General features: G+C 43.1%; 1 pseudogene; it reads right to left on the bottom strand.

The window, feature by feature from the left end:
- Positions 1 to 14,555: 14,555 nt before the first annotated feature.
- Positions 14,556 to 14,673, bottom strand: LOC126471843 (5S ribosomal RNA; annotated as a pseudogene).
- Between the last annotated feature and the right edge of the window lie 9,010 nt (positions 14,674 to 23,683).

Here is a 23,683-nt window from a genome sequence, read left to right as displayed (position 1 = left end):
GGAAAGATTGACCAAAGAAAAGTGAGTCTGTCTAAAACGACTAAAGCTGTTGATGCAGTTCAGGAAAAGATGTGTTAGAAGAAGGACGGTAAGCAGTTTAATGTTCCAAAACAACACTTATGAGGTTGTGCTGCATGAAGTCCGGTACACCTGAGGAAGCGGCAAAACCAAAAAGGGGCAGACCTACAATTCTGGGTAAATATCTTGAAGAAGAGCTGGTTCAGTGTTGAAACTTCCTGGCAGATTAAAACTGTGTGCCGGACCGAGGCCCGAACTCGGGACCTTTGCCTTTCGCGGGCAAGTGCTCTACCATCTGAGCTACCCAACCACGACTGACGCCAGTCCTCACAGCTTTACTTCTGCCAGTACCTCGTCTCCTACTTTCTTAACTTTACAGAAGCTCTCCTGCAGGAGGTTTTTGAAAGTACTTTCTTCATAATAACTTTTTCTAAAAGTAAAATGTATATGTAAATAGTACATAGTTTGAAATTATATCTCTTTAACACTTTTTACTTTTTTTAATAAAAAGCAAGATTTGATGTACTTTTGGGCACCTCCCTCTATTAGAATGTGCTTTTGTGTCAAATGGTAACGACGGAAGAAGCGAACCCAGCTCGGGCGGCTGACGTAGCGAGCAGCCGGCAGCGCGGCCGTGGGATGAATGCTGCCAGCCGCGGAGCTGAATTCCATGCGGAGACGTGCCACAAAGCGCGTCGTGATTTATCGCCGACATCTTATTGGTTCACAAGCATTCTGACTGTGCCACTCGACGCCACACATGCCAGGATTGTGGCGCGTGGAGGCCGGATGCCCGTATATTTGCACTCGTGCCTCAGTCAGCTACGGGCCACGGTTGTGCTGAGAGATATATTTTTCATCTTCATCAATCTTTCTATTCCTCTTCTTCTTACTCTACACCGAAGTTTTCATCTTACACACTCATTTCCCGTCCTCGGGTCTCACATATTCCAGACGACGTCTGCTTGTACACCTTTACCTTTGATTGCTCGGACCGATGCTAAAACAACCGCTCGTACCCTTTCCAGCAGGGGGAGGTAATTTAGGGTTAACTATTTTTATATCAATGTAACATGAATTAATAAAACTTAACTGAAACGCTATTGTTGACTTCCACTGACGAGAGAGACAAAAACTTCCATATGCTACTTCATGCGATCCATCGCAACAGCGATACAAAATCCCAATTTCAAATGTATTTCCGTTCCATAATTTATTTTCAGGTTTACGAAATATTTATACAATCGAATTTGTCTCATCGAGGACTACCCCTCTCTCACGGTATTCGCTGCTTCACTATTAATTTACCCTCAAAATTTATTTCTGCCTGATATTTAGCATCCGAGAACATAATCATTTCCTCACAAATGAGAGAAAACAATGGTTTACAGAAAAGTAATACGTAACTCTGGGCAATCCGTCACAACATTTACCAAAACTTATCTTTAATTCCGTTGATCAGTTGTATCTTCCGCATCGTCACACTAATTGGAATATTTTATTCCTAATCTAGCTTTTAAGCACCTTCTAACACTCAACACATTTTTCCTTTAGTGTATTTTGTATCAAGAAATGAGTTGAATATAGCTGAAATTTGAGTTTTGATGTAACCCGCATATTATAAAGTAAACTACTACTTACGAAATATTAGTCATTAAGGGGCGTATCAATACCCTATCCTGAAACGTTAAATTTAACATATTTGTATCCTTTTTCTCAGGAACTATCCTAGGTAATAAAACAAAACTTTGCCAGGATATAGAGTCATATGTTATTCCAAGTCTGTTTGTGTGGCCATCTTCCGCAGCAAGCATATAAATACTTGTTTTGTAAATGCAACTGTCTTTTCTTGCTGCTAATTACTTTATTTATTCCATACGCGTTTCGCCTTCTCCTGTTCTAAGGCATCATCAGTGGGCTCTGTAACGATACAGTTTTGTTAGTTTTAGATTATTAAACAGTTCACTTCGCGATTTTTTGTAAAAAAAGTAATTAATTACGATTTGCTGATCTGCGTTCCTCACATCTGGTCTGGCGGTCGCACTACCACTTTTATCACTGCCATATAATCACATCTTTGTGTTCTCGCCTTCCACACACTGTTAACTACTTTTCTCATTCTTTTTTGTGGTGGACTATTGTTCTTTTGTCACTCAATTGTGACTCCATTACGTGTTTCAACTTCTTTGGTATGTTTACCTATTTGCAGCCAACCTAACGAAGTATATGTTCAAGACTTACGAAAATTTAGTTGTTACCATCATATTCCTCAATTGCTTCCCCTGTTGCAGAGTTCATTAATTCTTCTTCAATTTCTTTTACTGTTTCCTTTAAAGTAAATGTGTATCTTGAATGATTAGTAGGGGAGCATGACAGATTCGTAAGAGCAAACAAAGGTTTTGCAGGCCTGGACCTTTACTTATGCATCTCAATCCAACGCTCGTCTCAAAAAGGTTATTGTTCTCAGATTTTTCAGATGTCTAAAATTCTTTTCACTGTATACTTCATTACTCTTCACAAGCTTCTTCTAGGAAGCAGATGGTAGTGAAGAAGCTTGTTCAGTGTTGCTCGCCTAACACCATTTTCTGATTAACTTCCAAACCGTTTATACCTTCTCTTCTTAAATTTTTCTCTTTATTGGAGTAATATTAAAGAGAAAAACACGGCTCAAGAGTAACAAGTCCAAATATACACAACGAAAGGTGCAATGTGCCTTACAAAACATGGGTGATACCATACCTTAGACCACAAACAGGAAATGATATCACAGCAAACAATGTAGCCAACCTATGCAGCAGAATGTTTACAATGAATCAACATAAATCACAGTCTTCTAGGGAAAACAAGTGAGATATCTTGTCGTAACAGATCAAGAGCCCATGAAAGCTATAGAAATTATTTGTGCAGTAAATTATTTAAAAATAAATTAAAAACACTTACAGTCATCCAAATTCACCGAAACATACATTAAATTAAAGAGAAATTTCAGAACAAAGATTTTCCATTAAAAAATCGTAATCGACATGCTATATTCACACCACCTTTTGCAGTCCCCTTAAGCGGCACCTATAACCATTTGTTAAGATCAGCATTACGTGCGCTATAGTCTTGATTTGGGGAGACATTTTCACAGAGCCCTCTCCCCCAAAATTCCCTTGTTCGTCATCGAACTGCTAGTCAGGAGTTTCAACCGTTACGTGACAAATTACTAAGGAAACAGTAGAGAAAGGTTTTCTAAATTCGAGCAGCTGGCGTTACTCAGTCAGCAGCCGTCATCCCAAAAGCGTAAACATTTCAACACTGTTAGTCGGTGAGGAAGACACCAACCTCGACGCTCTTATGCGAGTCTGCGAACGAGCTCAGAAGAAAACCATCAAAGTAATTCAAACCGAACTGCTTTCTTAATGTTATATAAGAGACACTGATAGGACGAAACATCGTCTAGCAGAAGTTTGGCCAAGCAGTAAATACACAGTAACAAATTCTCTCAGCAAATGAAGTGGAACTGAACACCGCTGATGCCTCGAGAAGAACAGAACGATTCGGTCGTAAGAATGGCGTTGTAGAGCGAAGCCTGTCCTCGACGACGTAAATACTCCACTCCCTCTATTCTAGAACACTCGATCAGTAGGATCTATGGCATTCATGTCGTTTGCACTTGATTCTCTGGTTGTGGTATCGTAACCTCTTGTATGTGACATTGTTCTGATATTGGTCTTATGTTTGCTGCCTTACAAGAAGGTTAGTGATCCACACCCATGGATAGTGAAGTCCAGCACGCAGTACTGAAGTCAGCTCAGCAGCGAGCAATGACGGGTAGTCCAGTGGCCTACCAGCACGGCTCCTGTCCAGGACAAAAGCTGCCCTAAATCTCCAGCGTCATATGAGTCTGACGGCCTACTATAACTGCGGACCAGATTTGACATTCAGCGCCATATCACGGCATCCGACATCGTGGTTCACGTGATGGTACAACGTGGGCAGTGATCTGAGAGGGACTGAGTACTTTCTGAAACGGGGTGCGAATCAAACACGTACGTCGTGGACACCACCATCTCCAAGCAGGGCTACCGACGAGGGATGTCTACCTCGCCAGCGGCCGGTAAACTGCAGCACCAGGATGTCATTCCGAGCTGATGCAGCGTTCTCGGCAGCGCTCAGACTGCTGTTCGATCAGCGAATTCCTCCCCGGATTACGTAGTCACCAGCCGTCGCAGAAAACACGACAACTACCCTTACGAATCTGAGTAATACGTTAAATTATCTTAAATATTGCTTTTTTGTGTCTAACGACGGCACACAGGTCCTCGGTCTGCATCCTGACAATGCAGTAGAAGTTTCTAGGTCAGCAGTGTGCGATCCCTACACAGTGCACAGATTAAAACTCAGAGGAATGGAAGTGCCCACAGCAATGATCTGGATAGTATGATCTGTTTGACTAGACTACTGAAATGCGCATACACAGGAACATTAGGTAGCATATCCACATGTACGCATGCTATCAGATAAAGGGACCCTGTGAAACTTCCTGGCAGATTACAACTGTGTGCCCGACCGAGACTCGAACTCGGGACCTTTGCCTTTCGCGGGCAAGTGCGCTACCATCTGAGCTACCGAAGCACGACTCACGCCCGGTACTCACAGCTTTACTTCTGCCAGTATCTCGTCTCCTACCTTCCAAACTTTACAGAAGCTCTCCTGCGAAGTGCTAGTTCTGCAAGGTTCGCAGGAGAGCTTCTGTAAAGTTTGGAAGGTAGGAGACGAGATACTGGCAGAAGTAAAGCTGTGAGTACTGGTAGTGAGTCGCGCTTCGGTAGCTCAGATGGTAGAGCACTTGCTCGCGAAATGCAAAAGTCCCGAGTTCGAGTCTCGGTCGGGCACACAGTTTTAATCTGCCAGGAAGTTTCGTATCACCGCACACTCCACTGCAGAGTGCAAATCTCATTCTGGGACCCTGTGAAGTTTTTATCTTACTGAGTAGTTGTGTTATGGATTGTAACTTCTAGTATCACGATATGTCATCTAGAACCGTGTTTCATTTAGTATGTAGAAATCTTTACTGCATCGTGTTCTATAGATGCTAAATATTATAAGAATGGCATTCTCATGCACATCATAAACTCCCTATTTAATTTTTGTTGGCTGACTGCTTCAAAGCACAACTGATTTCCGCACGCCAGATATTATGTGACTGAACTATTTGTGCTTTGTGAGGACAGATTTACTTCCATCATAGTGTTCCAGAGAGAGGTAAGGTTACCGTAGTAGCCATTTAACACTCACAGCCACCCAAACGTATACTCTAGACTATTTCATTGATTTTAGTCATCTACGAATCATCTGATACATGGTTCTCTCGGTATTTTCATGTCTCTTTGATTCATAAAAGAACTAACTCGGTGCATATGTCCATCCGCCGTACTACAGCGGATCGTCAAAAATATGGAAACACCGCGAGCAACATAAATGCTGATGCTAGTCAAACCTGCAGGTGGTACCGTTGTATTTGACAACGAACGACACCTGTACAGCGTCCTGAAGACGTCGTAAATGTAAGTCACGGTCATAACAGCGTTTTGTGTAGTTGTGAGTGCACTATGTCGGAGCTAAGTAAATCCGAACGTAGGCAAATTGTTGGTGAGCGCATGGTGGGTGCTTCCGAAACCAGGAGCAGAACTGTCTGATGTTACAAGAGGCATTGTACTGGATATTTACACAGGATACAGGGAAAGCGCTGTGTTACATCGCGGAAGGATGTGCGTGTTGAGTGATCGTGATACGCGGCCATTGAAGAGAACTGTGACGAAAAATAAGAGAATGACACTGCAGAACTGAATGTCGCACTGGCGAACACGATCAGCACCAAAAGAACACTAAGAGAGCTCCATAAGGAAGGAACTACGGAGGGGGCTGTATTTCCAAAGTCATTCATCACTGATGCAAACGCCAGAAATAGGAAAACTTTGTGCCGTGGCCATAAAATCTGGATCATGGAGCAATAGGCAAACGTCATTTGATGGATGAATCTTGTTTCAGACTGTTTCCAAATTCTGGATGAGTTTACGTCCCAAGAGTGAAACATGGCAGGGGTTTGTCGATGATTCGGACAGCCGAATTGCTGTATTCCATGGGCGCCATAGTCACTCACGAAGGTCGCGTTACTGCCGTGGATTATATGGCCAGTCTGGCTGATTAGTTTCATCCTATCGTATAGTATTTGTTTCCAAATTAACATGCTGTATTGCAAGATGACAGGACACGTCTTCACACCGCTCACATCGTATGGAACTGGCTACTAGGACACGAGGATGGATTTTCCCACCTCCTCTGGTCACCACACCATTTCTCAATATTATTGAACCTTTGTGGCCTCTTTTGGAGAACAGCGTGCGCGAACGCTATCCACCTCCATCATATTTACTTGAATGTGCCACAATTTTGCAGGAAGAGTGGTATAATACATTCTTGAGAACCACACAGGTCCGTTCTGAGACGACTCGAAGCTGTTTTGAATGCCAACTGTTTCGCTACACTGTATGGTAACGTGTTGTGTCTTTGGTATTGCCATATTTTTGTGGACGCCCTGTATCCGTCGCCTACCTCCATTTCGCCGGCCAGGGTGGCCGAGCGATTCTAGGCGCTGCAGTCGGGACCCGCGCGACCGCTACGGTCGCAGGTTCGAATCCTGCCTCGGGCATGGATGTGTGTGATGTCCTTAGAATAGTTCGGTTTAAGTAGTTCTAAGTCCTAGGGAACTGATGACCTCAGAAGTTAAGTCCCATAGTGCTCAGAGCCATTTGAACCTACCTCCATTTCGTTCTCATAATAGGCCTAATTATGACTCGTCTACAACCCATTTACTTGTTTTCCTGATTCTCCTAATATCACCCAGCATCCATTTCTTCATTGTTCACTGAGAAACCCTGTTTTACATATGTCAAAACTGGAAATACATAATGATCGTAAACTTTCCTTCTCAATTATCTTTAGTTTTGAAAACACTATTTCTTTAGCAAAACACCTTGATCATTCAGCGTGATGTTATTTGTAACCCTTGATATACATATCTCATACAGTATTGTAGAAGTGTTCTAGTTTCATTTTAATGCGTGATGCTGGTATTTTCGAAATAAAATTTTGTTTTTTACACAACTCTGTATAAAAGTTCGTATAGGCTCTGATACTCCTACGAACCTCACGAGTTTTCTCATACCAAAAAAGGGCATGCGGATGAAGATGAATAAACATATGTGGAAAAACCTTTCGTTTATGAGTTACTATTTATAGAAATTTTGCCAAATTTCTGAGTCAGAAACATACAATAAATATTCATAAAGACCTGGTCTTTCTTCAACAGACGACACAAAAAGATGTATAGCAAAGAACATTACGATTAGAAGAGATATAGTGGCTGTGCACATTTTGCCACATAATGCGTCTCAGGAAATTGTAGTTGGATTGGCGATGTAAAGGAAGAATTGAAGAGACAAGCGTCGATAAGAGAACATGTGGCACATCAAGATATTTCAGACTCAACCAGTTGCACTGACATGAAGATTAGCTTACAAGCTTCGCGATAGGATATCGACATTAAATCAGTTGAAAGATTGCTGAAATTTGAGACTGACTCACTAACAATGTATTATTAAATTTTTAAGATTCACTTTGGCATTCGTATCTGACTTAACATCAACACGAATGTATATTCAATTTTAATATCAGTCACATATACAGGGTGTTACAAAAAGGTACGGCCAAACTTTCAGGAAACATTCCTCACACACAAATAAAGAAAAGATGTTATGTGGACATGTGTCCGGAAACGCTTAATTTCCATGTTAGAGCTCATTTTAGTTTCGTCAGTATGTACTATACGTCCTCGATTCACCGCCAGTTGGGTAGGCTGACGAGAATCCGCACGCAATTGTGCAATCACGTCATCAACACAGATTTTCTGTGAACGTTTGGGCAGGCATTGTTGGTGATGTCTTGATTGGGCCCCATGTTCTTCCACCTACGCTCAATGGAGCACGTTATCATGATTTCATACGGGATACTCTACCTGTGCTGCTAGAACATGTGCCTTTACAAGTACGACACAACATGTGGTTCATGCACGATGCAGCTTCTGCACATTTCAGTCGAAGTGTTCGTACGCTTCTCAACAAAAGATTCGGGGACCGATGGATTGGTAGAGGCGGACCAATTCCATGGCCTCCACGCTCTCCTGACCTCAACCCTCTTGACTTTCATTTATGGGGGCATTTGAAAGCTCTTGTCTGCGCAATCCCGGTACCAAATGTAGAGACTCTTCGTGCTCGTATTGTGGACGGCTGTGATACAATACGCCATTCTCCAGGGCTGCATCAGCGCATCAGGGATTCCATGCGACGGAGGGTGGATGCATGTATCCTCGCTAACGGAGGACATTTTGAACATTTCCTGTAACAAAGTGTTTGAAGTCACGCTGGTACGTTCTGTTGCTGTGTGTTTCCATTCCATGATTAATGTGATTTGAAGAGAAGTAATAAAATGAGCTCTAACATGGAAAGTAAACGTTTCCGGACACATGTCCACATAACATATTTTCTTTCTTTGTGTGTGAGGAATGTTTCCTGAAAGTTTGGCCGTACCTTTTTGTAACACCCTGTATACTTGGCATGCCCGAGCTAGAAGAGAGATTGCTTTGCACATATCGTAAATAGTTTTTCACTTCCTGCACATACTCTGGCTTATGTGCTGTCAAAGATGCCACTTTCACTGAGATTCAGTGAGTCGAATGCCTGTGTAACTGAGCACTATATATGACAAACGGGCAAGTGGTTTACCTTGGGCTTCGGTAAGCGGAAACATGTGAACATTGAACTGCCAGTTCACACACATTTTTAACTTTTTTTAATTTCAGTTTATTGGCTTCCGTTTCGTGTCTTTACAGGCATCCCAATAGCGGAAAGACGAGAGGACAATGTGTATGAGGCGACGTTCGTGTCAGTAATGAACATACGAATGTAAGAATAACACAACATTCAGTCCCGGACCGGAGAAAACCTTCTACCCGGCTGGGAATCGGACGAGGGCCCTTTCGGTTGACATGCTCACGCACTTATGTCGGAGACACTGTTTTTGAAAGGCACCGACACTGCTGCTACTGGAGTACCTGACTAATATTTCCTATTGAAATGTTGAGCTTGTGCAAGAGAGAGTGAATTAACTTTTCATTACTTTTGTCATTATGGTTCTCCTCTACTTGAGTCACATTTTGTAAATTGTTCTTCTTTTCCTGGTCTTTATCCTGGAGCTCCATGGGCTCGGTATGCTAATTTATGCGTTTTACTATGTTATGGCATAGGAGTTTATGGTTATTTCAATCAGTTTAGAAGCATTTATATTTTGTTAACAACTGGGAAATCGAGACCTTCTTGGCGAATATGTGTAGAACGCAACAGAGAATCTAAAGGGCCCCTTTATAGTTTTACCTGTATATTATGTATCACGTAACTTGTGCTGTACGGTCTATTTTTAAAACCTATATATTCTAAGCGAAAAACAGACTTCGTGAAGTTGCTTTCAGAAATTTCGTTACTTCACGAACGCTTTGTCCTGGAGCGAAATATGTGCGAGATGTGATGAACATGACTGTATTCAGCTCAAAGGACGTCCCTGCAGGAATGTTTAGTATTCAGGGATATCGCAGGAACGATTATTTGAAGCAAAAGCCGTCAAATGGACCTATGTCATTTTCCGAATGGTTTCCGAGGTAGAGAACAATTAATGTACTAGCCGGCCGGGGTGGCCGAGAGGTTCTAGGCGCTACAGATTGGAACCGCGCGGCCACTACGGTCGCAGGTTTGAATCCTGCCTCGGGCATGGATGTGTGTGATGTCCTTATGTTAGTTAGGTTTAAGTAGTTATAAGTTCTAGGGGACTGATGACCTCAGAAGTTAAGTCCCATAGTGCTCAGAGCCATTTGAACCATTTTTGAATTAATGTACTTTGTTGTTTATTTTCTGTAGTATTCAATACAGTGTCAGTTTTACACATGCACAACATCTGGTAAACACTGCAACAAGCGTGTTCGTGGGACATTAATATGTAAAGAAAGTCGCGGTGTGCTGTTAATAGAAGGGCTGCGCACCATTTCAACAATGTGTTGCTGTTCCTGCACAGTTTGTTGAGCTACACGTTCAGAACAAAAATGGAAACTCGGAAGAACACCTGCTTCAAGTAATGTTCTGAAAACTCTGGTGTACTCTACGATTAGGAATTCGAATTGTCGGAAATCAGCGACGTTATTCATAGACAGCGTCATGTGCAATACCACCGCAGAATTCATGAGCACACGTCATCGCTATACATTTTTCATTAGTGTCGTTGGGTGGCTTTTTAGCACGCACGCTTAGAAACACTGTTAGCGGATGCTTCTCTCTAACACACTCTCAGCCCCTCGAACTACTTCACTAACGTCAGTTGTGGAAACCTGCGCATTCAACGGGCAGTTTAATGGCAGAAAGCCATCCCGAGTAAAGAGGTTGGAAGAAACGAGGTAGGCTAGGCTAGAATAAAAAGTTGAAGAGGTTGGGAGGGTAAGAGGCATACGTGCACACCACTAGCCAAAGATAAATGAGCATTCATGTTTTATCCCTGAATACTGGAAATTTCTCCTGGAATGCATGAACCCTTGCCTGCGAATACTGCACTCATATATTTATCTAATTTTGTCTTACCTGTACTGAAGGTTTGTTTCGCACTTGTTCATCGCGTGCCATCTATGTTGGCAGCTGCGGCCCTTTTTCCGAAAATGAAACTTCTGTATGAAGATTGAATTGTTATTACGGTCAGAAAATTAGTTAGAGGATATTTACAATATGAGATGTAGAAATTTAGAAAATACATGGTCAGGACCAAGCTAGACCATAGCGCGATTAGTTGCTGCAAAGCATAGCACTGCGTCGCTTTTCTTGCTGGTTTCTACTTCATTATGAATAAGGCTACGAATGAAATTGCAGGTAGTGAGCAATTTGCCCAATAGCTCCACAGGGCTGCTGCAAATGTACTTAGATATATACCCATAGAACAGAATGTATGGCCACTTAGGCCAACTTCTGTATAAATAGTAGTAAATTAACTCAGTAACGCTTCAACACTCAGTCAGATGTGCTTGTATATTCAATATAAACTCTGTTACTCTTCCAAATTCGACATTAGCCCGATGTGATCATGTATTCTGTGAGAGTCACTGTAATTCTCAGCCGAAAAATAACACACGTCAATATGAGAATATTACACAATCTTTGGGCTGATGCACGAAAGAACGCAAGTTAAGCTATAACCAGAAGCTCAGCTTTATGATCAGTCAGGTGTCACGCAAGATGAATGTCAACAGTACGTATGCCAATGCGCAGTGCTGACAAAAAAGCATGACCGGCAGTGTATTAAAGACTGTCCAAAACTGACCTCGAGGAAAGAAGCAACTTAAACAATCCACGAACCCCTGTTAACATTCCACAGCTACGAATCCCTCTCCAAACATTAATTCTGTAGCAGAAAAGAAGGAACAAAATCCGTGCCCCGTCCACTTCTCGCAGAGCGATTAAATGTGGACGTCGGTTAGTTGATTCACAATCGATACCCGTCGGCCGCTTTGAAATCCCAGGCGGTCGCTGCAGTCAGCCTCCGATTAAAACAGCGAGGCGGCTGCTAGATCATACCCGAAAAGCGTTTTAACTGCTAATTCCACTCCACTTACAATAATTGTGCACTGTATTTTACTCTTTAGACACTAGCTTCGATACCAGAAACAGTAATTTTATTTGATGGAGATAACGTTATATGAATGACGCGATAATTTACGCGCAATACGAAACGCTCGAATAAGCGCTACGGTGATTTGTTAAATCAGTTTTTTCTCTCTTTCTGATCCCATCTATTTGTTCTGCAGTGTGCCGTTATTAACATCTACATTTCTTAATGCAACAAACTCTTGTCGATAAACTTTTATTCCTAAAAGTTATGCTGTATGCCCGACTGGGTGTCCGATCGAACAAATGTTTTTTCGGACGCTGCCTTAGAAATTCTGCTTTGTCCGCTCGCTTCAGGGACCGCGTTAAATGCAGAGACTAGCAGTGTTCATTCTAAAGTCGTGCCTTAGATTACACTGCACTATAATACGAGCTTAGTCGGGTCAAGGTATTCGTGTTTGCAGAAACACTATGCTAGTGGCGGAGACTGCACGGAGCTGGCGTTACAGTTCAATGCAGTGGAGTCACGAATTTAAAATAATCTACTGTATAAGACCAGTCAAATAAAAACTACAAACATATAAAAATGTAAGTAAACTGTTTACTATTTCGAAAGTAATCGTCAGAAATTTTAATAAATTAATCATACTATGAGACTGGACAATCAGTGCCTTCATGAAAAAATGGTTATGGTTGCCTACAAAACCAAGACTGTAGCCAGGCGTACACCTCTTCATCCGAAACAAATCGACGCCCAACAATGTCTTTCGTTAGTGCTACAAAAATATGGAAATCGCATGGAGAGAGATCGGAAATGTATGCGAAATGTGTAAGTGGTAACAACTTCCCGGTGCAACTTCGGCAACGTACACGGAACCCACCCACATATTGCCTAGGATCGTTACGAGAACGCAGCAGAAATTGCGTTGGGAAGTCCTTATACATCCTATATACATTCCCGATCTCTCCCCATACGATTTTCGTATTTCTGGACCGAGCGAGGTGGCGCAGTGGTTAGCACACTGGACTCGCATTCGGGAGGACGACGGTTCAATCCCGCGTCCAGCCATCCTTATTTAGGTTTTCCGTGATTTCCCTAAATCGTTTCAGGCAAATGCCGAGATGGTTCCTTTGAAAGGGCACGGCTGATTTCCTTCCCAATTGTTCCCTAACCCGAGCTTGCGCTCCGTCTCTAATGACCTCGCTGTCGACGGGACGTTAAACACTAATCACCACCACCTTCATATTTCTGGAGCCCTGAAGAAAGACGTTCTTGGCTGTCGATGTGCTGCGGATGGAGAGCGCATGCCGCGGTCGGGCCATAGTTTCTTAGGCACCCGCGAACATTTTTCAATAAAGGCATTGGCCGTCTTGTCTCACAGGGGGATAAATATATTAAAATTTATGGCACTTGATTTTGAAATAATAAACAGTTTGCTTTGTTTTTCCGTCTGTCTCGTTTCCATGTGACAGTCTCTCATAAATAGCTGTGTAGTAACTACCACACATGACGTTTCATGGTCGGTGTGTCAGTCTAGTGACCGATTTCACAAACATATGCAGGAATGCACTTTCTGTAGTATTATTATTTGTGAGACATAAGGTTTTGTTTCGTGCAACGTTTGTAAATATTACGAGTTCTACATACTGAAGCGATGTGAACTATAGGATAACTGTTCGTAGGATGATGATCATTCTTCAGTTAATGAGTATTATAGTAAGTAAAAATCTGTATGTTTTAAAAACTAGTTACAAAACGTGTGGACGCTTTTGGCATAGTTTGTCATTCGTGTACCATCTCGTACGGTACCTTGAAATGGAAGGTCTTCTACCACGCAACACACGACATTTGCGAATGAAGTGTCTATTGAATGTCTTAACAGTTTTCCGTGTCTTGAAAATCTAAATGTATGTTAAATGCAATTAAAGTTACTTAATAGTTGACACTTCAAGCGTTGGAGCTGGTTTCCTCCAATCAGGGCGCTAACCGTCAATCACGAACCGTTCACAGTTGACAACTGCCAAAGCCATTGGTCAGTTCACTTTCAATTCCATATCCAGCATTCTTTATTGATTTGTTTGGATCCCGATTCATTGATCTGACACATTTCATATTTCATCGCGCATGATCACCACGCCAAACACACGCACGCACGCGCGCGCACACACACACACACACACACACACACACACACACACAAAACAGTGCTAATGAAGTATACACGTTTTATAAGAGCACTAACGAAACACTAACTATACTTCCGCACAAGACGCGATTTAGCTTAAGTTAGATGAGCTTCGCACGACATTGTTCTACCACCTTCTTCTCCGAAGTGATACAGAACATAGACCATTTCTTGACTTCAGTGTTACACAGTGTTCCCCTTTATGATGTACTTCACTCAGATCAACTACAGTCCATTTTATTTTCTTCAATTCTTCTTCAGTTTCGCTCAGTCTGTATTCACCCACAAGTGACCGGCAATTATATGTGCAGATGTACAGAGATCTGGTGTTTTCCCCTTTAATGGCTTTTTGTATGTGTGACTCTAAAGAGTCCCCTACCGCGGAGCCGATAGTTGGGAGTTTTGCATCAGCGGTACTCCGTCTTCAGGCCATGAGTGGCCTACCGGGACCATCCGACCGCCGTGTCATCCTCGGTGGAGGATGCGGATAGGAGAGGCGTGGCGTCAGCACACCGCTCTCCCGGTCGTAAGATGGTATTCTTGACCGAAGCCGCTACTATTCGGTCGAGTAGCTCCTCAATTGGCATCACGAGGCTGAGTGCACCCCTAAAAATGGCAACAGCGCATGGCAGCCTGGATGGTCACCCATCAAAGTGCCGACCACGCCCGACAGCGCTTAACTTCGGTGATCTCACGGGAACCGGTGTATCCACTGCGGCAAGGCCGTTGCCTTGCATTAGCGGTACTCATCATACTAATAAGTCTTAAAGGTTTGAAGCATAATCGCCACGCTTGCTTGAGGACGAATTGGCGATATTATTTTGAGGCCGCCCCTAACCCGGGGTACAGACGCCCTTAGCTGGCCACCCCTCAGGAGTACAGACGCCGCCCTTATCGCTGGTTTTGGTCCGCCCCGGGAATTTGATTTTCCCGGCACTACCCATATCTGGGTGGCTTCCCCCTATCCGCTACCTGGGGAGGCGCCCGATGGGGTACTAGCAACCCCGCACGGGTCAACAGCCATACCTCCATATAACTTGAACGAACCGACAAGCTCCACTCAGACGACAGAGCTTGGTACTGCACTGGATACATTCCACTACAGCTAATCCCTTCTTCGATCATGCTGCAGATCACACTAACCTTACTACATATTTCTCATTTGCAGTAAACTGTTTCAATATCAACATCTCTCCCAGTCGTGTTATCCCACACGTCATACAAATACACAGTGGAATGTCCTTCTCCATATAATATAGTATTTTAGAAAAAAGTCTCATATCCTTTCGAGAGATATCTGCGAGCACTGCATGTGTCAACGTAAATTGTTTCAATCATGTGTATAGCTTTCGGCCAAATAATAACTTATTTGTATTTCTCGTGGATCCGGTGTTCATAATCATCTGTTAGACTTTATTTTATTTTATTTTTTATGGCTTGGGCTTCTGTGGTGTATACATTTGTTAACTTTCGATCATCAGTAGTACAAAAATGCGGAGTATTGTGAATAAATAACTTCAACGGTTCGCAGAATAAACACGTTTTCGTGTTTTAAGATCATCTTTAGTTTATTTTAGCTTTAGTTTATTTTAGCTATGACTACCATGCTGTTCTAAGTTACAGCACTTGCGACTGTCATCAGTATCAGCAATTCTGTGCGCCCAGTTTTGATATTTATCCGGCATCAAAAGGAGATTATTGATACTGTGGAGTGCTAACAATGTAACCATGGAAACTGTGGCGCGTTATTTCACATGAGACGAACCGTGTCCCTATAAAAATTGTTCTGCAGGTTGTTTCTGCGAGTTACGGAGAATGGGTTATTTGCAACAATAACAAGGGAGGCCTCCCACGGTCCGTACGCCAGACATGGAGGAGTAAGTGCTGTAACGATCGACGATGATTCTGGAACTAGTATTCCAATAACAGAAGTTTCTATAAGAGAAAAACATGCTCTTACGCGGTTTATTCTATTTGAGAATTTGTGATACCTATTCCAAGAACAGCATGTCAAGGTTCTCAAGCCACACGATCCCAATGGTAGATTACAGTTCTGGCAATGGATTCCAAGGCTGCACGCCGAATATCTGTTTTTCACACATTGCAATTTATTTAGGGCTGATGCCGTATTTGCAGAGAGCGGGAGGTTGGATAAGAATTACCACAATAACTATGAGCGGGCAGATGAAAATCCTTGAGAGATTGTGGAAGTACGGGACAAGGTTCGCTCTAGTTTGAATGTCAGAGCGAGGACTGAGAGTAACAGTCTCGTAGGGTGTCACACGTTACCGGACATATTACCAGATGGTGATTACCAAAAGTTTCTTAACTGAAAATTGCCTGCGCTATTGGTGAACATGGTCCTTTCAGAAAGACAACTGTGTGGTAACTGCGTCATTGGCGGCAGTACCCACTTTCTATACACTTTCTAAACGCAAATGTGTAATGGCCGACGGGTTGGTAGTTTGAGGTCCAGTACATGGCCTCGTCCTTCAGCGGTTCTTAATCCACTGTATTTCGGGGTATGGTGTGATTTAAAGGCATTGGTGAATTCAACACACAGTGATAAGTTTCCCACGTTACAGAGTGTGTGTCACAGGCGTATGACCGTATCAGATGACAGCCAGATGTATTCGCACGAGTACCTGATTTTTTGAGAAGTATGGCTAATGGTTCAAATGGCTCTAAGCACTACGGGACGAAAGATCTGAGGTCTCCAGTCCCCTAGACTTGGAACAACGTAAACCTAACTAACCTAAGGACAGCACACACATCCATGCCCGAGGCAGGATTCGAACCTGCCAACGTAGCAGCCGCGTGGTTCCGGACTGAAGCGCCTAGAGCCGCTCGACTACAACCGGCTGGCTAAGGATGGCTGAACGGTGTGCAAATGGGAGTGATTCCTTAATAGATGTATGACCATCATCGAACAGAATTGCCCATATATCAACAAGTACCTGTTTCTGAATATCTGTGTACGGTGTGTACAAGACATTGTTCTAGTTTTGATCAGTTCTATATCCTGAAGGAGTACGGGACAATTTTACTACAAAAACGGCTCTCTCTACACACAGCTACCAGAAGCTCTCACTATTGCGTCGGGAACAGGAAGGATCGAGTGTTCATTGATTTGTTTGCAGGTCACGAAGACGTCGACAGGATTTTCGCCATGCCAGCAGATGTATAGAACCAGGTGGTCGTCGATAGTGGAATTATAGGGTTAATGTCTTAGGTGCAACGGAAATATTTTTCCTCAATGGAAACCTCGTATACACATTTGTGAATGTCCAATCTTTTCATCATGTACAAGGGGTGCCACCTGTTGGACATCAGTACAAAAGCATCAAGAAGTGAATCTAGCAGTCTTCAGCAGCTTGTGACTGCCAGAATAAATGGAAGCGGCTGGTTAGTTACATTCCACTACATAGCTGAATGTTTTTATTGGTACTTCGCATTGTAATTAATGAATGTTCGGTTTTTTTATTATAACAGTTAATGCTTTTACTCTACAAAAAGAAGCCAACTGTACAATGCATGGTTTCAAAACAGGTACACATATTTGTGTTAAACTTGCTTTTAAAATCATTAGCAAGTCACCTAAGAACATCAAAGCATAAGGAAACACTTTATTTTCTCCAGAAAAAAAATTAGGTGTGCAAGGGTGAGTTCAGCACGTGGCAGCAGATGGCGGCTAGCACGTAGAGTTGCCTGGTTGGACAAGCACGCCGTTGTATGGAAAACAAGTCAGGTTCTCTGCGGATGCGTAGGGCAGTGTCAGGAAAGAGAGATGACAGGCTCGGTGTATTGGAAAACTCTGAAGTAAATCAGTCATGGTGGCTGGCGCTAATATGCGACCTTCTAATTGCTTGGCGCAGCTGTAAACCAAGGACCCCCTGTTATAGGATTCAGCTTTAGCGGCCCGCGGACGCAAGCCTGCCATAGCAGGGTGCTTACACGCATGGCAGGCGGCAGGCCAGGTGCGAGTGGCTCAAAGCACGGGCTGCAAACCGTGGATCCATAGGTAGGTCCCCTGAAGTCGGCTGAAGTCAGCCAGTGGATGGCCCCAGCGGGAAGTCTTCAGTTCAGCTCCCAGCTGCAACAGGACCAGGCGCAGCCCACAGACTCGCAGCTAGCGGAGGCAGCGTCATTCAGTAGTCGGGCAGGATTTTATTTTATTTATCGTATCCAAGACATCACCATTTTACAAAAAAAAAAAATAATTATATTACAATGCAAGAGAAGCAGATATAATACAATAATACATGGTTATAAGGTAAATTAACTACAATAGTATAGAAAAGTATGTAACATATAATGATAAGCGCTAAGGATGCGAAACAGAGCGATTTTCATATCCCACGTGAAGCCCAATATACTGCAGCTTGAATAGCCTTGTCATTTGCTTCAAATAGGTCTTGAGTCGAACACGGGTTGTTTAGTTTCCTGCAGACCAGTAGGTTTTGTGGGTCTTGCTGTTCTCCACACTCGCAGGGCTCGTCTGCACTGATGTAGCCCCATTTTTCCAAGTTTGCTCTGCATCTTGATACGCCTGTTCGTAGTCTATTCAGGGCTTTCCAGGTCGTATATGGGAGTTCAGAGCCAGCTGTGGGTTCTTCCCTGGGGCTATTCCCTGGTCTTCCTGGGTCCACATTGTACCAGGGCGGGATAACCACATCAGATTGGCAACTGGTGTGGAGTACTTCTCTGAGCTGCCTGCGTATGGTAACAGATATTGCACAAATGGACAATGTGCTGTTGTGATAGGACGTTATGAGAGGTGGTCGCTCATATAAGCTTTAATACCTGTTTGGATGTAAACGAAAGTCGAAAATAAATATTATAGGAAAAACGTTACTCGGTCGACTAGTGAAATTATTGCCGAATACTAACTGGATTGTATGCTAGAAAAGAACAGTGTGCTACTGACCCAGTTCCACTATACGCCCCGTCACCAAAATGGGAGAAGGTGAAAAACAAATGAATAAGGTTTTCCGGTTTCAACAACCGCTTATTCAGTCAGTGAACAACCGCATCAGGTCTGTGAAAATCACCACCTCGGCTTTCGTCCGAAGTGATTTTGAGAAATCACAAAACTAAGGGCCTCTCCGACTATTTGATTCCATAATATCAGAGGACTGATGTGATTCTCATAGTTTTCCCGTGACTTATCGAAGGTTGTCGGTTTTGCAGGCTGATTAACTAAACGCTACGCTGATAATTATAAAAATAAAACCCATTCTTGATGATATAAGTGAAATGGACAAAATAATACATCCAAAAACTAGTACAGAACAGCGTGACAACGATAGTCACTCTAACAGCCTCGACACTTTTATTAAAAAGACGCTGCAGCGATGAGAAAAGTCAGGTGCGTGTATATCAGTTTTAAAGCCGATAATCCCGAACAACAGGGAAATGCTGTGTTGCGCTGTGCTCTGGGAACGGGCCTCGTTTGTTCCGCCAGCTGGGCTGCGCTTTAATTATTTATTCGGCTTGTAGCAGCCAGAATGACGGTCGCCGGTAGCGCGAGACATTTAAGCCCCCAGCGCGTATCTCAGCTCTTAAACTGCTACTGCACCGAAAATTAGCATTCAGTTACGGCGCGCACGGCCATATTAACCCTTTACGACATGAATTGTGTTTCAGCGGGCGAAAAACTGTTTGCGGAGCTCTCCGGTGGGAAACATGGCGCGCCTGGCTCTACGCCCCCGCTTTGATTTGCATTTTACGAAGTGTGCCAATGTTATTCCTCCGAGAGAGTCTTAACGTCCGAGTCAGCAGCCCTGGAATTCGTGGCTTGTGTCTCGTGTTGAATGCACGGATGAGTGCGAGGAAAGCGACATTTTCATTTAGTCTATGCTTCAATCGATCGATTCACAGCTCCGACCACGACTTCCTCCGTTCGTAAGGGTACTGTTAAGAGCTTCCAGGGAAGAAGTTTCTTCCACCACGACTACACAACTAGCGCGTTCATTACCAACCTAATGGTACCCTCGACTACAGCCTGTACACACACACGATCCATTGCATCATTATCTAAATCGTAATAGCTCCACCACTTTGTTAACCACAGAATAATTTCCTTCCTGAGTGCCGAGAGTGTGAATAGCCTAATATGGTGTAGGGCCCCGGAAGTGCCGCAACACGCCGTGACATGTACTCATCTAATGTCTAAAGTAGTGCTAGAGGGAATTGACACAATGAATGATGCAGGGATATCCATAAATCCGTAAGAGTACGAGAGGTTGGAGATGTCTTCTGAATAGCACGTTACAAGGCATCCCAGATATGCTCAGTAATGTCCATGTCTGGTGAGTTTGGTGGCCAGCAGAAGTGTTTAAACTCAGAAGAGTGTTCCTGGCGCCAATCTGTATCTACACGTATCACGTGTCCAATATCACTCCAACTGCACACGCTCCACACCATTGCAGAACCTCCATCTGCTTCAACACTCCCCTGGCGAGTTGCAGTGTCCATGGATTCATGAGGTTGCCTCCATACGCGTACACGTCCATCGACTCTGAAGAATTTGAAACGAGACTCATCCCACGAGGCAACATGTTTCCATTCATCGACAGTAAAATATCGGTGCTGATGGGTCCATGCGAGGCTAAAGCTTTGTATGGTGTAGTCATTAGCGGTACATGAGTGGGCCTTCAGCTCCGAAAGCCCATATCGATGATGTTTCGTTGAATGGTTCGCACGATGACACTAATTGATGGCTTAGTACTGAAATCTGCAGCAATTTGCGGAATGGTTGCACTTTTGTTACATTGAACGAGTCTCTTCAGTCGTCGTTGGTCCTGTTCTTGCAGGATCTTTTTCCGGTCGCAGCGATGTCGGAGATTTGATGTTTTAACGATTTCCTGTTAAGCACGGTATTGTTGTTGTTGTTGTTGTTGTTGTGGTGGTGGTCTTCAGTCCAGAGTCTACAGAAAAATCACACACACACGTTCACAGGGGAGTAAAAGCCGAAAGGCTACAAACTCCCCCTCACACTTCCCCAAAGAGGGGAAAGTAACAGATGTGAGCAGCAGCAGTTCCACCTTTCTGCTTTCTCTTCTTTGCTTAGAAGTGGTTTTCCATCTGAGCTCTTGACATTCGTTCAAGTGGTTCTCTTTTCTCCAAAGGTCTCTTTAATCTTTCTGCAGGCAGTATCTATCTTACCCCTAGTGCCATATGCCTCTGCAACCTTACATTTGTCCTCTGGCAGTCCTGTCTTAGCCACTTTGCATTTCCTGTAGATCTCAGTGTTTAGACGTTTTATTCCTTTTCACCTGCTTGATATACTGCATTTTTCTATGTTTTCTTCTTTCACCAATTAAATTCAAATTATTTTCTGTTACCCAAGGATTTCTACTAGCCCTCGTCTTTTTTCCTACATGATCCTCTGCTGCCTTCACTATTTCATCTCTCAAAGCTAATCATTCTTCTTCAACTGTATTTCTTTCCCCCGACCTTGTCAATAGTTACATAATGCTCTCTCTGAAACTCTCTACAATCTCTGGTTCTTTCAGTTTATCCAGATCCCATCTCCTTAAATGGCCACCTTTTTGCAGGTTGAAAGTCGCTAGCTCTATATGTTCTTATCTCGTGTTTTCTACTGAAAATCTCGTGCTAGTACTCTTGTTAACTTTACTAATACAGAGATCGCCAAAACTTTATTCTTTTTTTATTGGTCCTGTGCGCAACAAATAACTTACTTGGTCTTTCTGCTGCTACTGCTTGATCTGCTGCATCCATTATTTAACAAAAACATAAAAAAACTATTATTCATGTTGAGTGCAATGCATGTTCTGTATGGCGGCTCCTGCTGTTGCTGCGGCTGCTGCTGCTTACTGCAACTACATATAATTCAAGAGAAAGGCTTTGGTCAAATCTATACTCGATAAATGATAACCCAAACAAAAAACTATATTCTGAAAGCGATTCTTTCTCATTCAATTAACAAAACGCTAGAAGCTCTTTGAACAATCGCTTCGTTTGTAAATCTGCCTCCAGTGGCATTAAAGCAATATTACAAATTAATCAAACTCTTGAGACAGACTGAAATACTTCTCAATTGAATACATAGTGAAACGATTCCCTGACAATTACAAAAGAAATCAATGACAAAAATCAATACTTAATCTAACAATGGTTTCCCCTTGAGAATTCAACTCCTATCATTATCAAAATTACCGTCTGCTGCTACGCACGTACACAAACCCTTTTCTTTAAATTAATAAGCGCGCTGCAAATCATAAAAAATATCAGCTAAATACCAAATCCTGTGTCGCTGTTGGCGGACACGGCAGTACGGCAGCTCGGCACACGTGCACACCACAGCAGGCGGGCTCCTACACTGGCTTCAGAACTGCCACTAGTTAATCCGTGCGCTGCGAAGCGCGACAACAATATCTTAGATTCCAGAGTTTGTGTATGCGCGCTGTAGCCAACCTTTAAATCCTAAGAGAGTATTGTTAACTCTCAAGATTTTTCAGTTTTAATCTACTGTTCATAACCAATATATCGCGATCAGAGTTCACATCTGCCCCTGGAAATGTCTTACAGTTTAAAACCTGGTTCCAAAATCGCTGTCTTGCCATTACATCATCTATTTGAAACCTGTCAGTGTCTCCAGGTCTCTTCCACGTATACAACCTTTTTTCGTGATTCTTAAACTAAGTGTTAGCTATGATTAAGTTGTGCTCTGTAGAAAATTCTACCAGGCTGCTTTCTCTTCCATTCCTTACCCCCATTCCATATTCCCCTACTACTTTTCCTTCTTTTCCTTTTCCTACACTCGAATTCCAATCCCACATGACTATTAAATTTTCGTCTCCCTTTACTATCTCAATAATTTCTTTCATCTCATCACACATTTCTTCAATCTCTTCGTCATCTGCAGAGCTAGTTGGCATATAAACGTGTACTGCTGTAGTGGGCGTGGGCTTCGTGTCTACCTTGGTTACAATAATGCGTTCAATATGCCGTTCATAGTAGCTTACCCGAGCTCCAATTTTTTTATTCTGTATTAAACATTCTCCTGCATTACACGTATTTGATTTTGTACTTATAACCCTGTATTCTCCTGACCAGGAGACTTGTTCCTGCTGCCACCGAAGCCGGCCAGAGTGACCGAGCGGTTCTAGCCGCTACAGTCTGGAACCGCGCGACCGCTACGGTCGCAGGTTCGAATCCTGCCTCGGGCATGGATGTGTGTGATGTCCTTAGATTAGTTAGGTTTAAGTAGTTTTTAGTTCTAGGGGACTGATGATCTCAGAAGTCCCATAGTGCTCAGAGCCATTTGAACCATTTTGAACCTGCCACCGAACTTCACTAATTCCCACTATATCTAAATTTAACCTATCCATTTTCCTTTTAAAGTTTTCTGGCCTACCTGCCAGATTAAGGGATCTGACATTCCACGCTCCGGTCCGTAGAACGCCAGTTTTCTTTCTCCTGATAACGACGCCCTCCTGGATAGTTCCCGCCCGGAGATCCGAATGGGGGACTATTTTACTTCCGGAATATTTTACCCAAGAGGACGCCATCATCATTTAACCATACAGTACAGCAGCATGCCCTCGGGAAAAGTTTCCCCTTTCTTTCAGCCGTTCGCAGTACCAGCAAAGCAAGCCCGTTTTGGTTAAATTTACAAGGCTACATCAGTCAATCATCCAGACTGATGTCTCTGCAGCTACTGAAAAGGCTGCTGCCCCTCTTCAGGAACCAGATGTTTGTTTGGCCGTTCATCAG

This window comes from Schistocerca serialis, chromosome 3, assembly GCF_023864345.2.
Source record: "Schistocerca serialis cubense isolate TAMUIC-IGC-003099 chromosome 3, iqSchSeri2.2, whole genome shotgun sequence".
Classification (NCBI taxonomy): domain Eukaryota; kingdom Metazoa; phylum Arthropoda; class Insecta; order Orthoptera; family Acrididae; genus Schistocerca; species Schistocerca serialis.
Note: the sequence above shows the minus strand (reverse complement) of the source record. Positions and strands in the feature narration are given on the sequence as shown.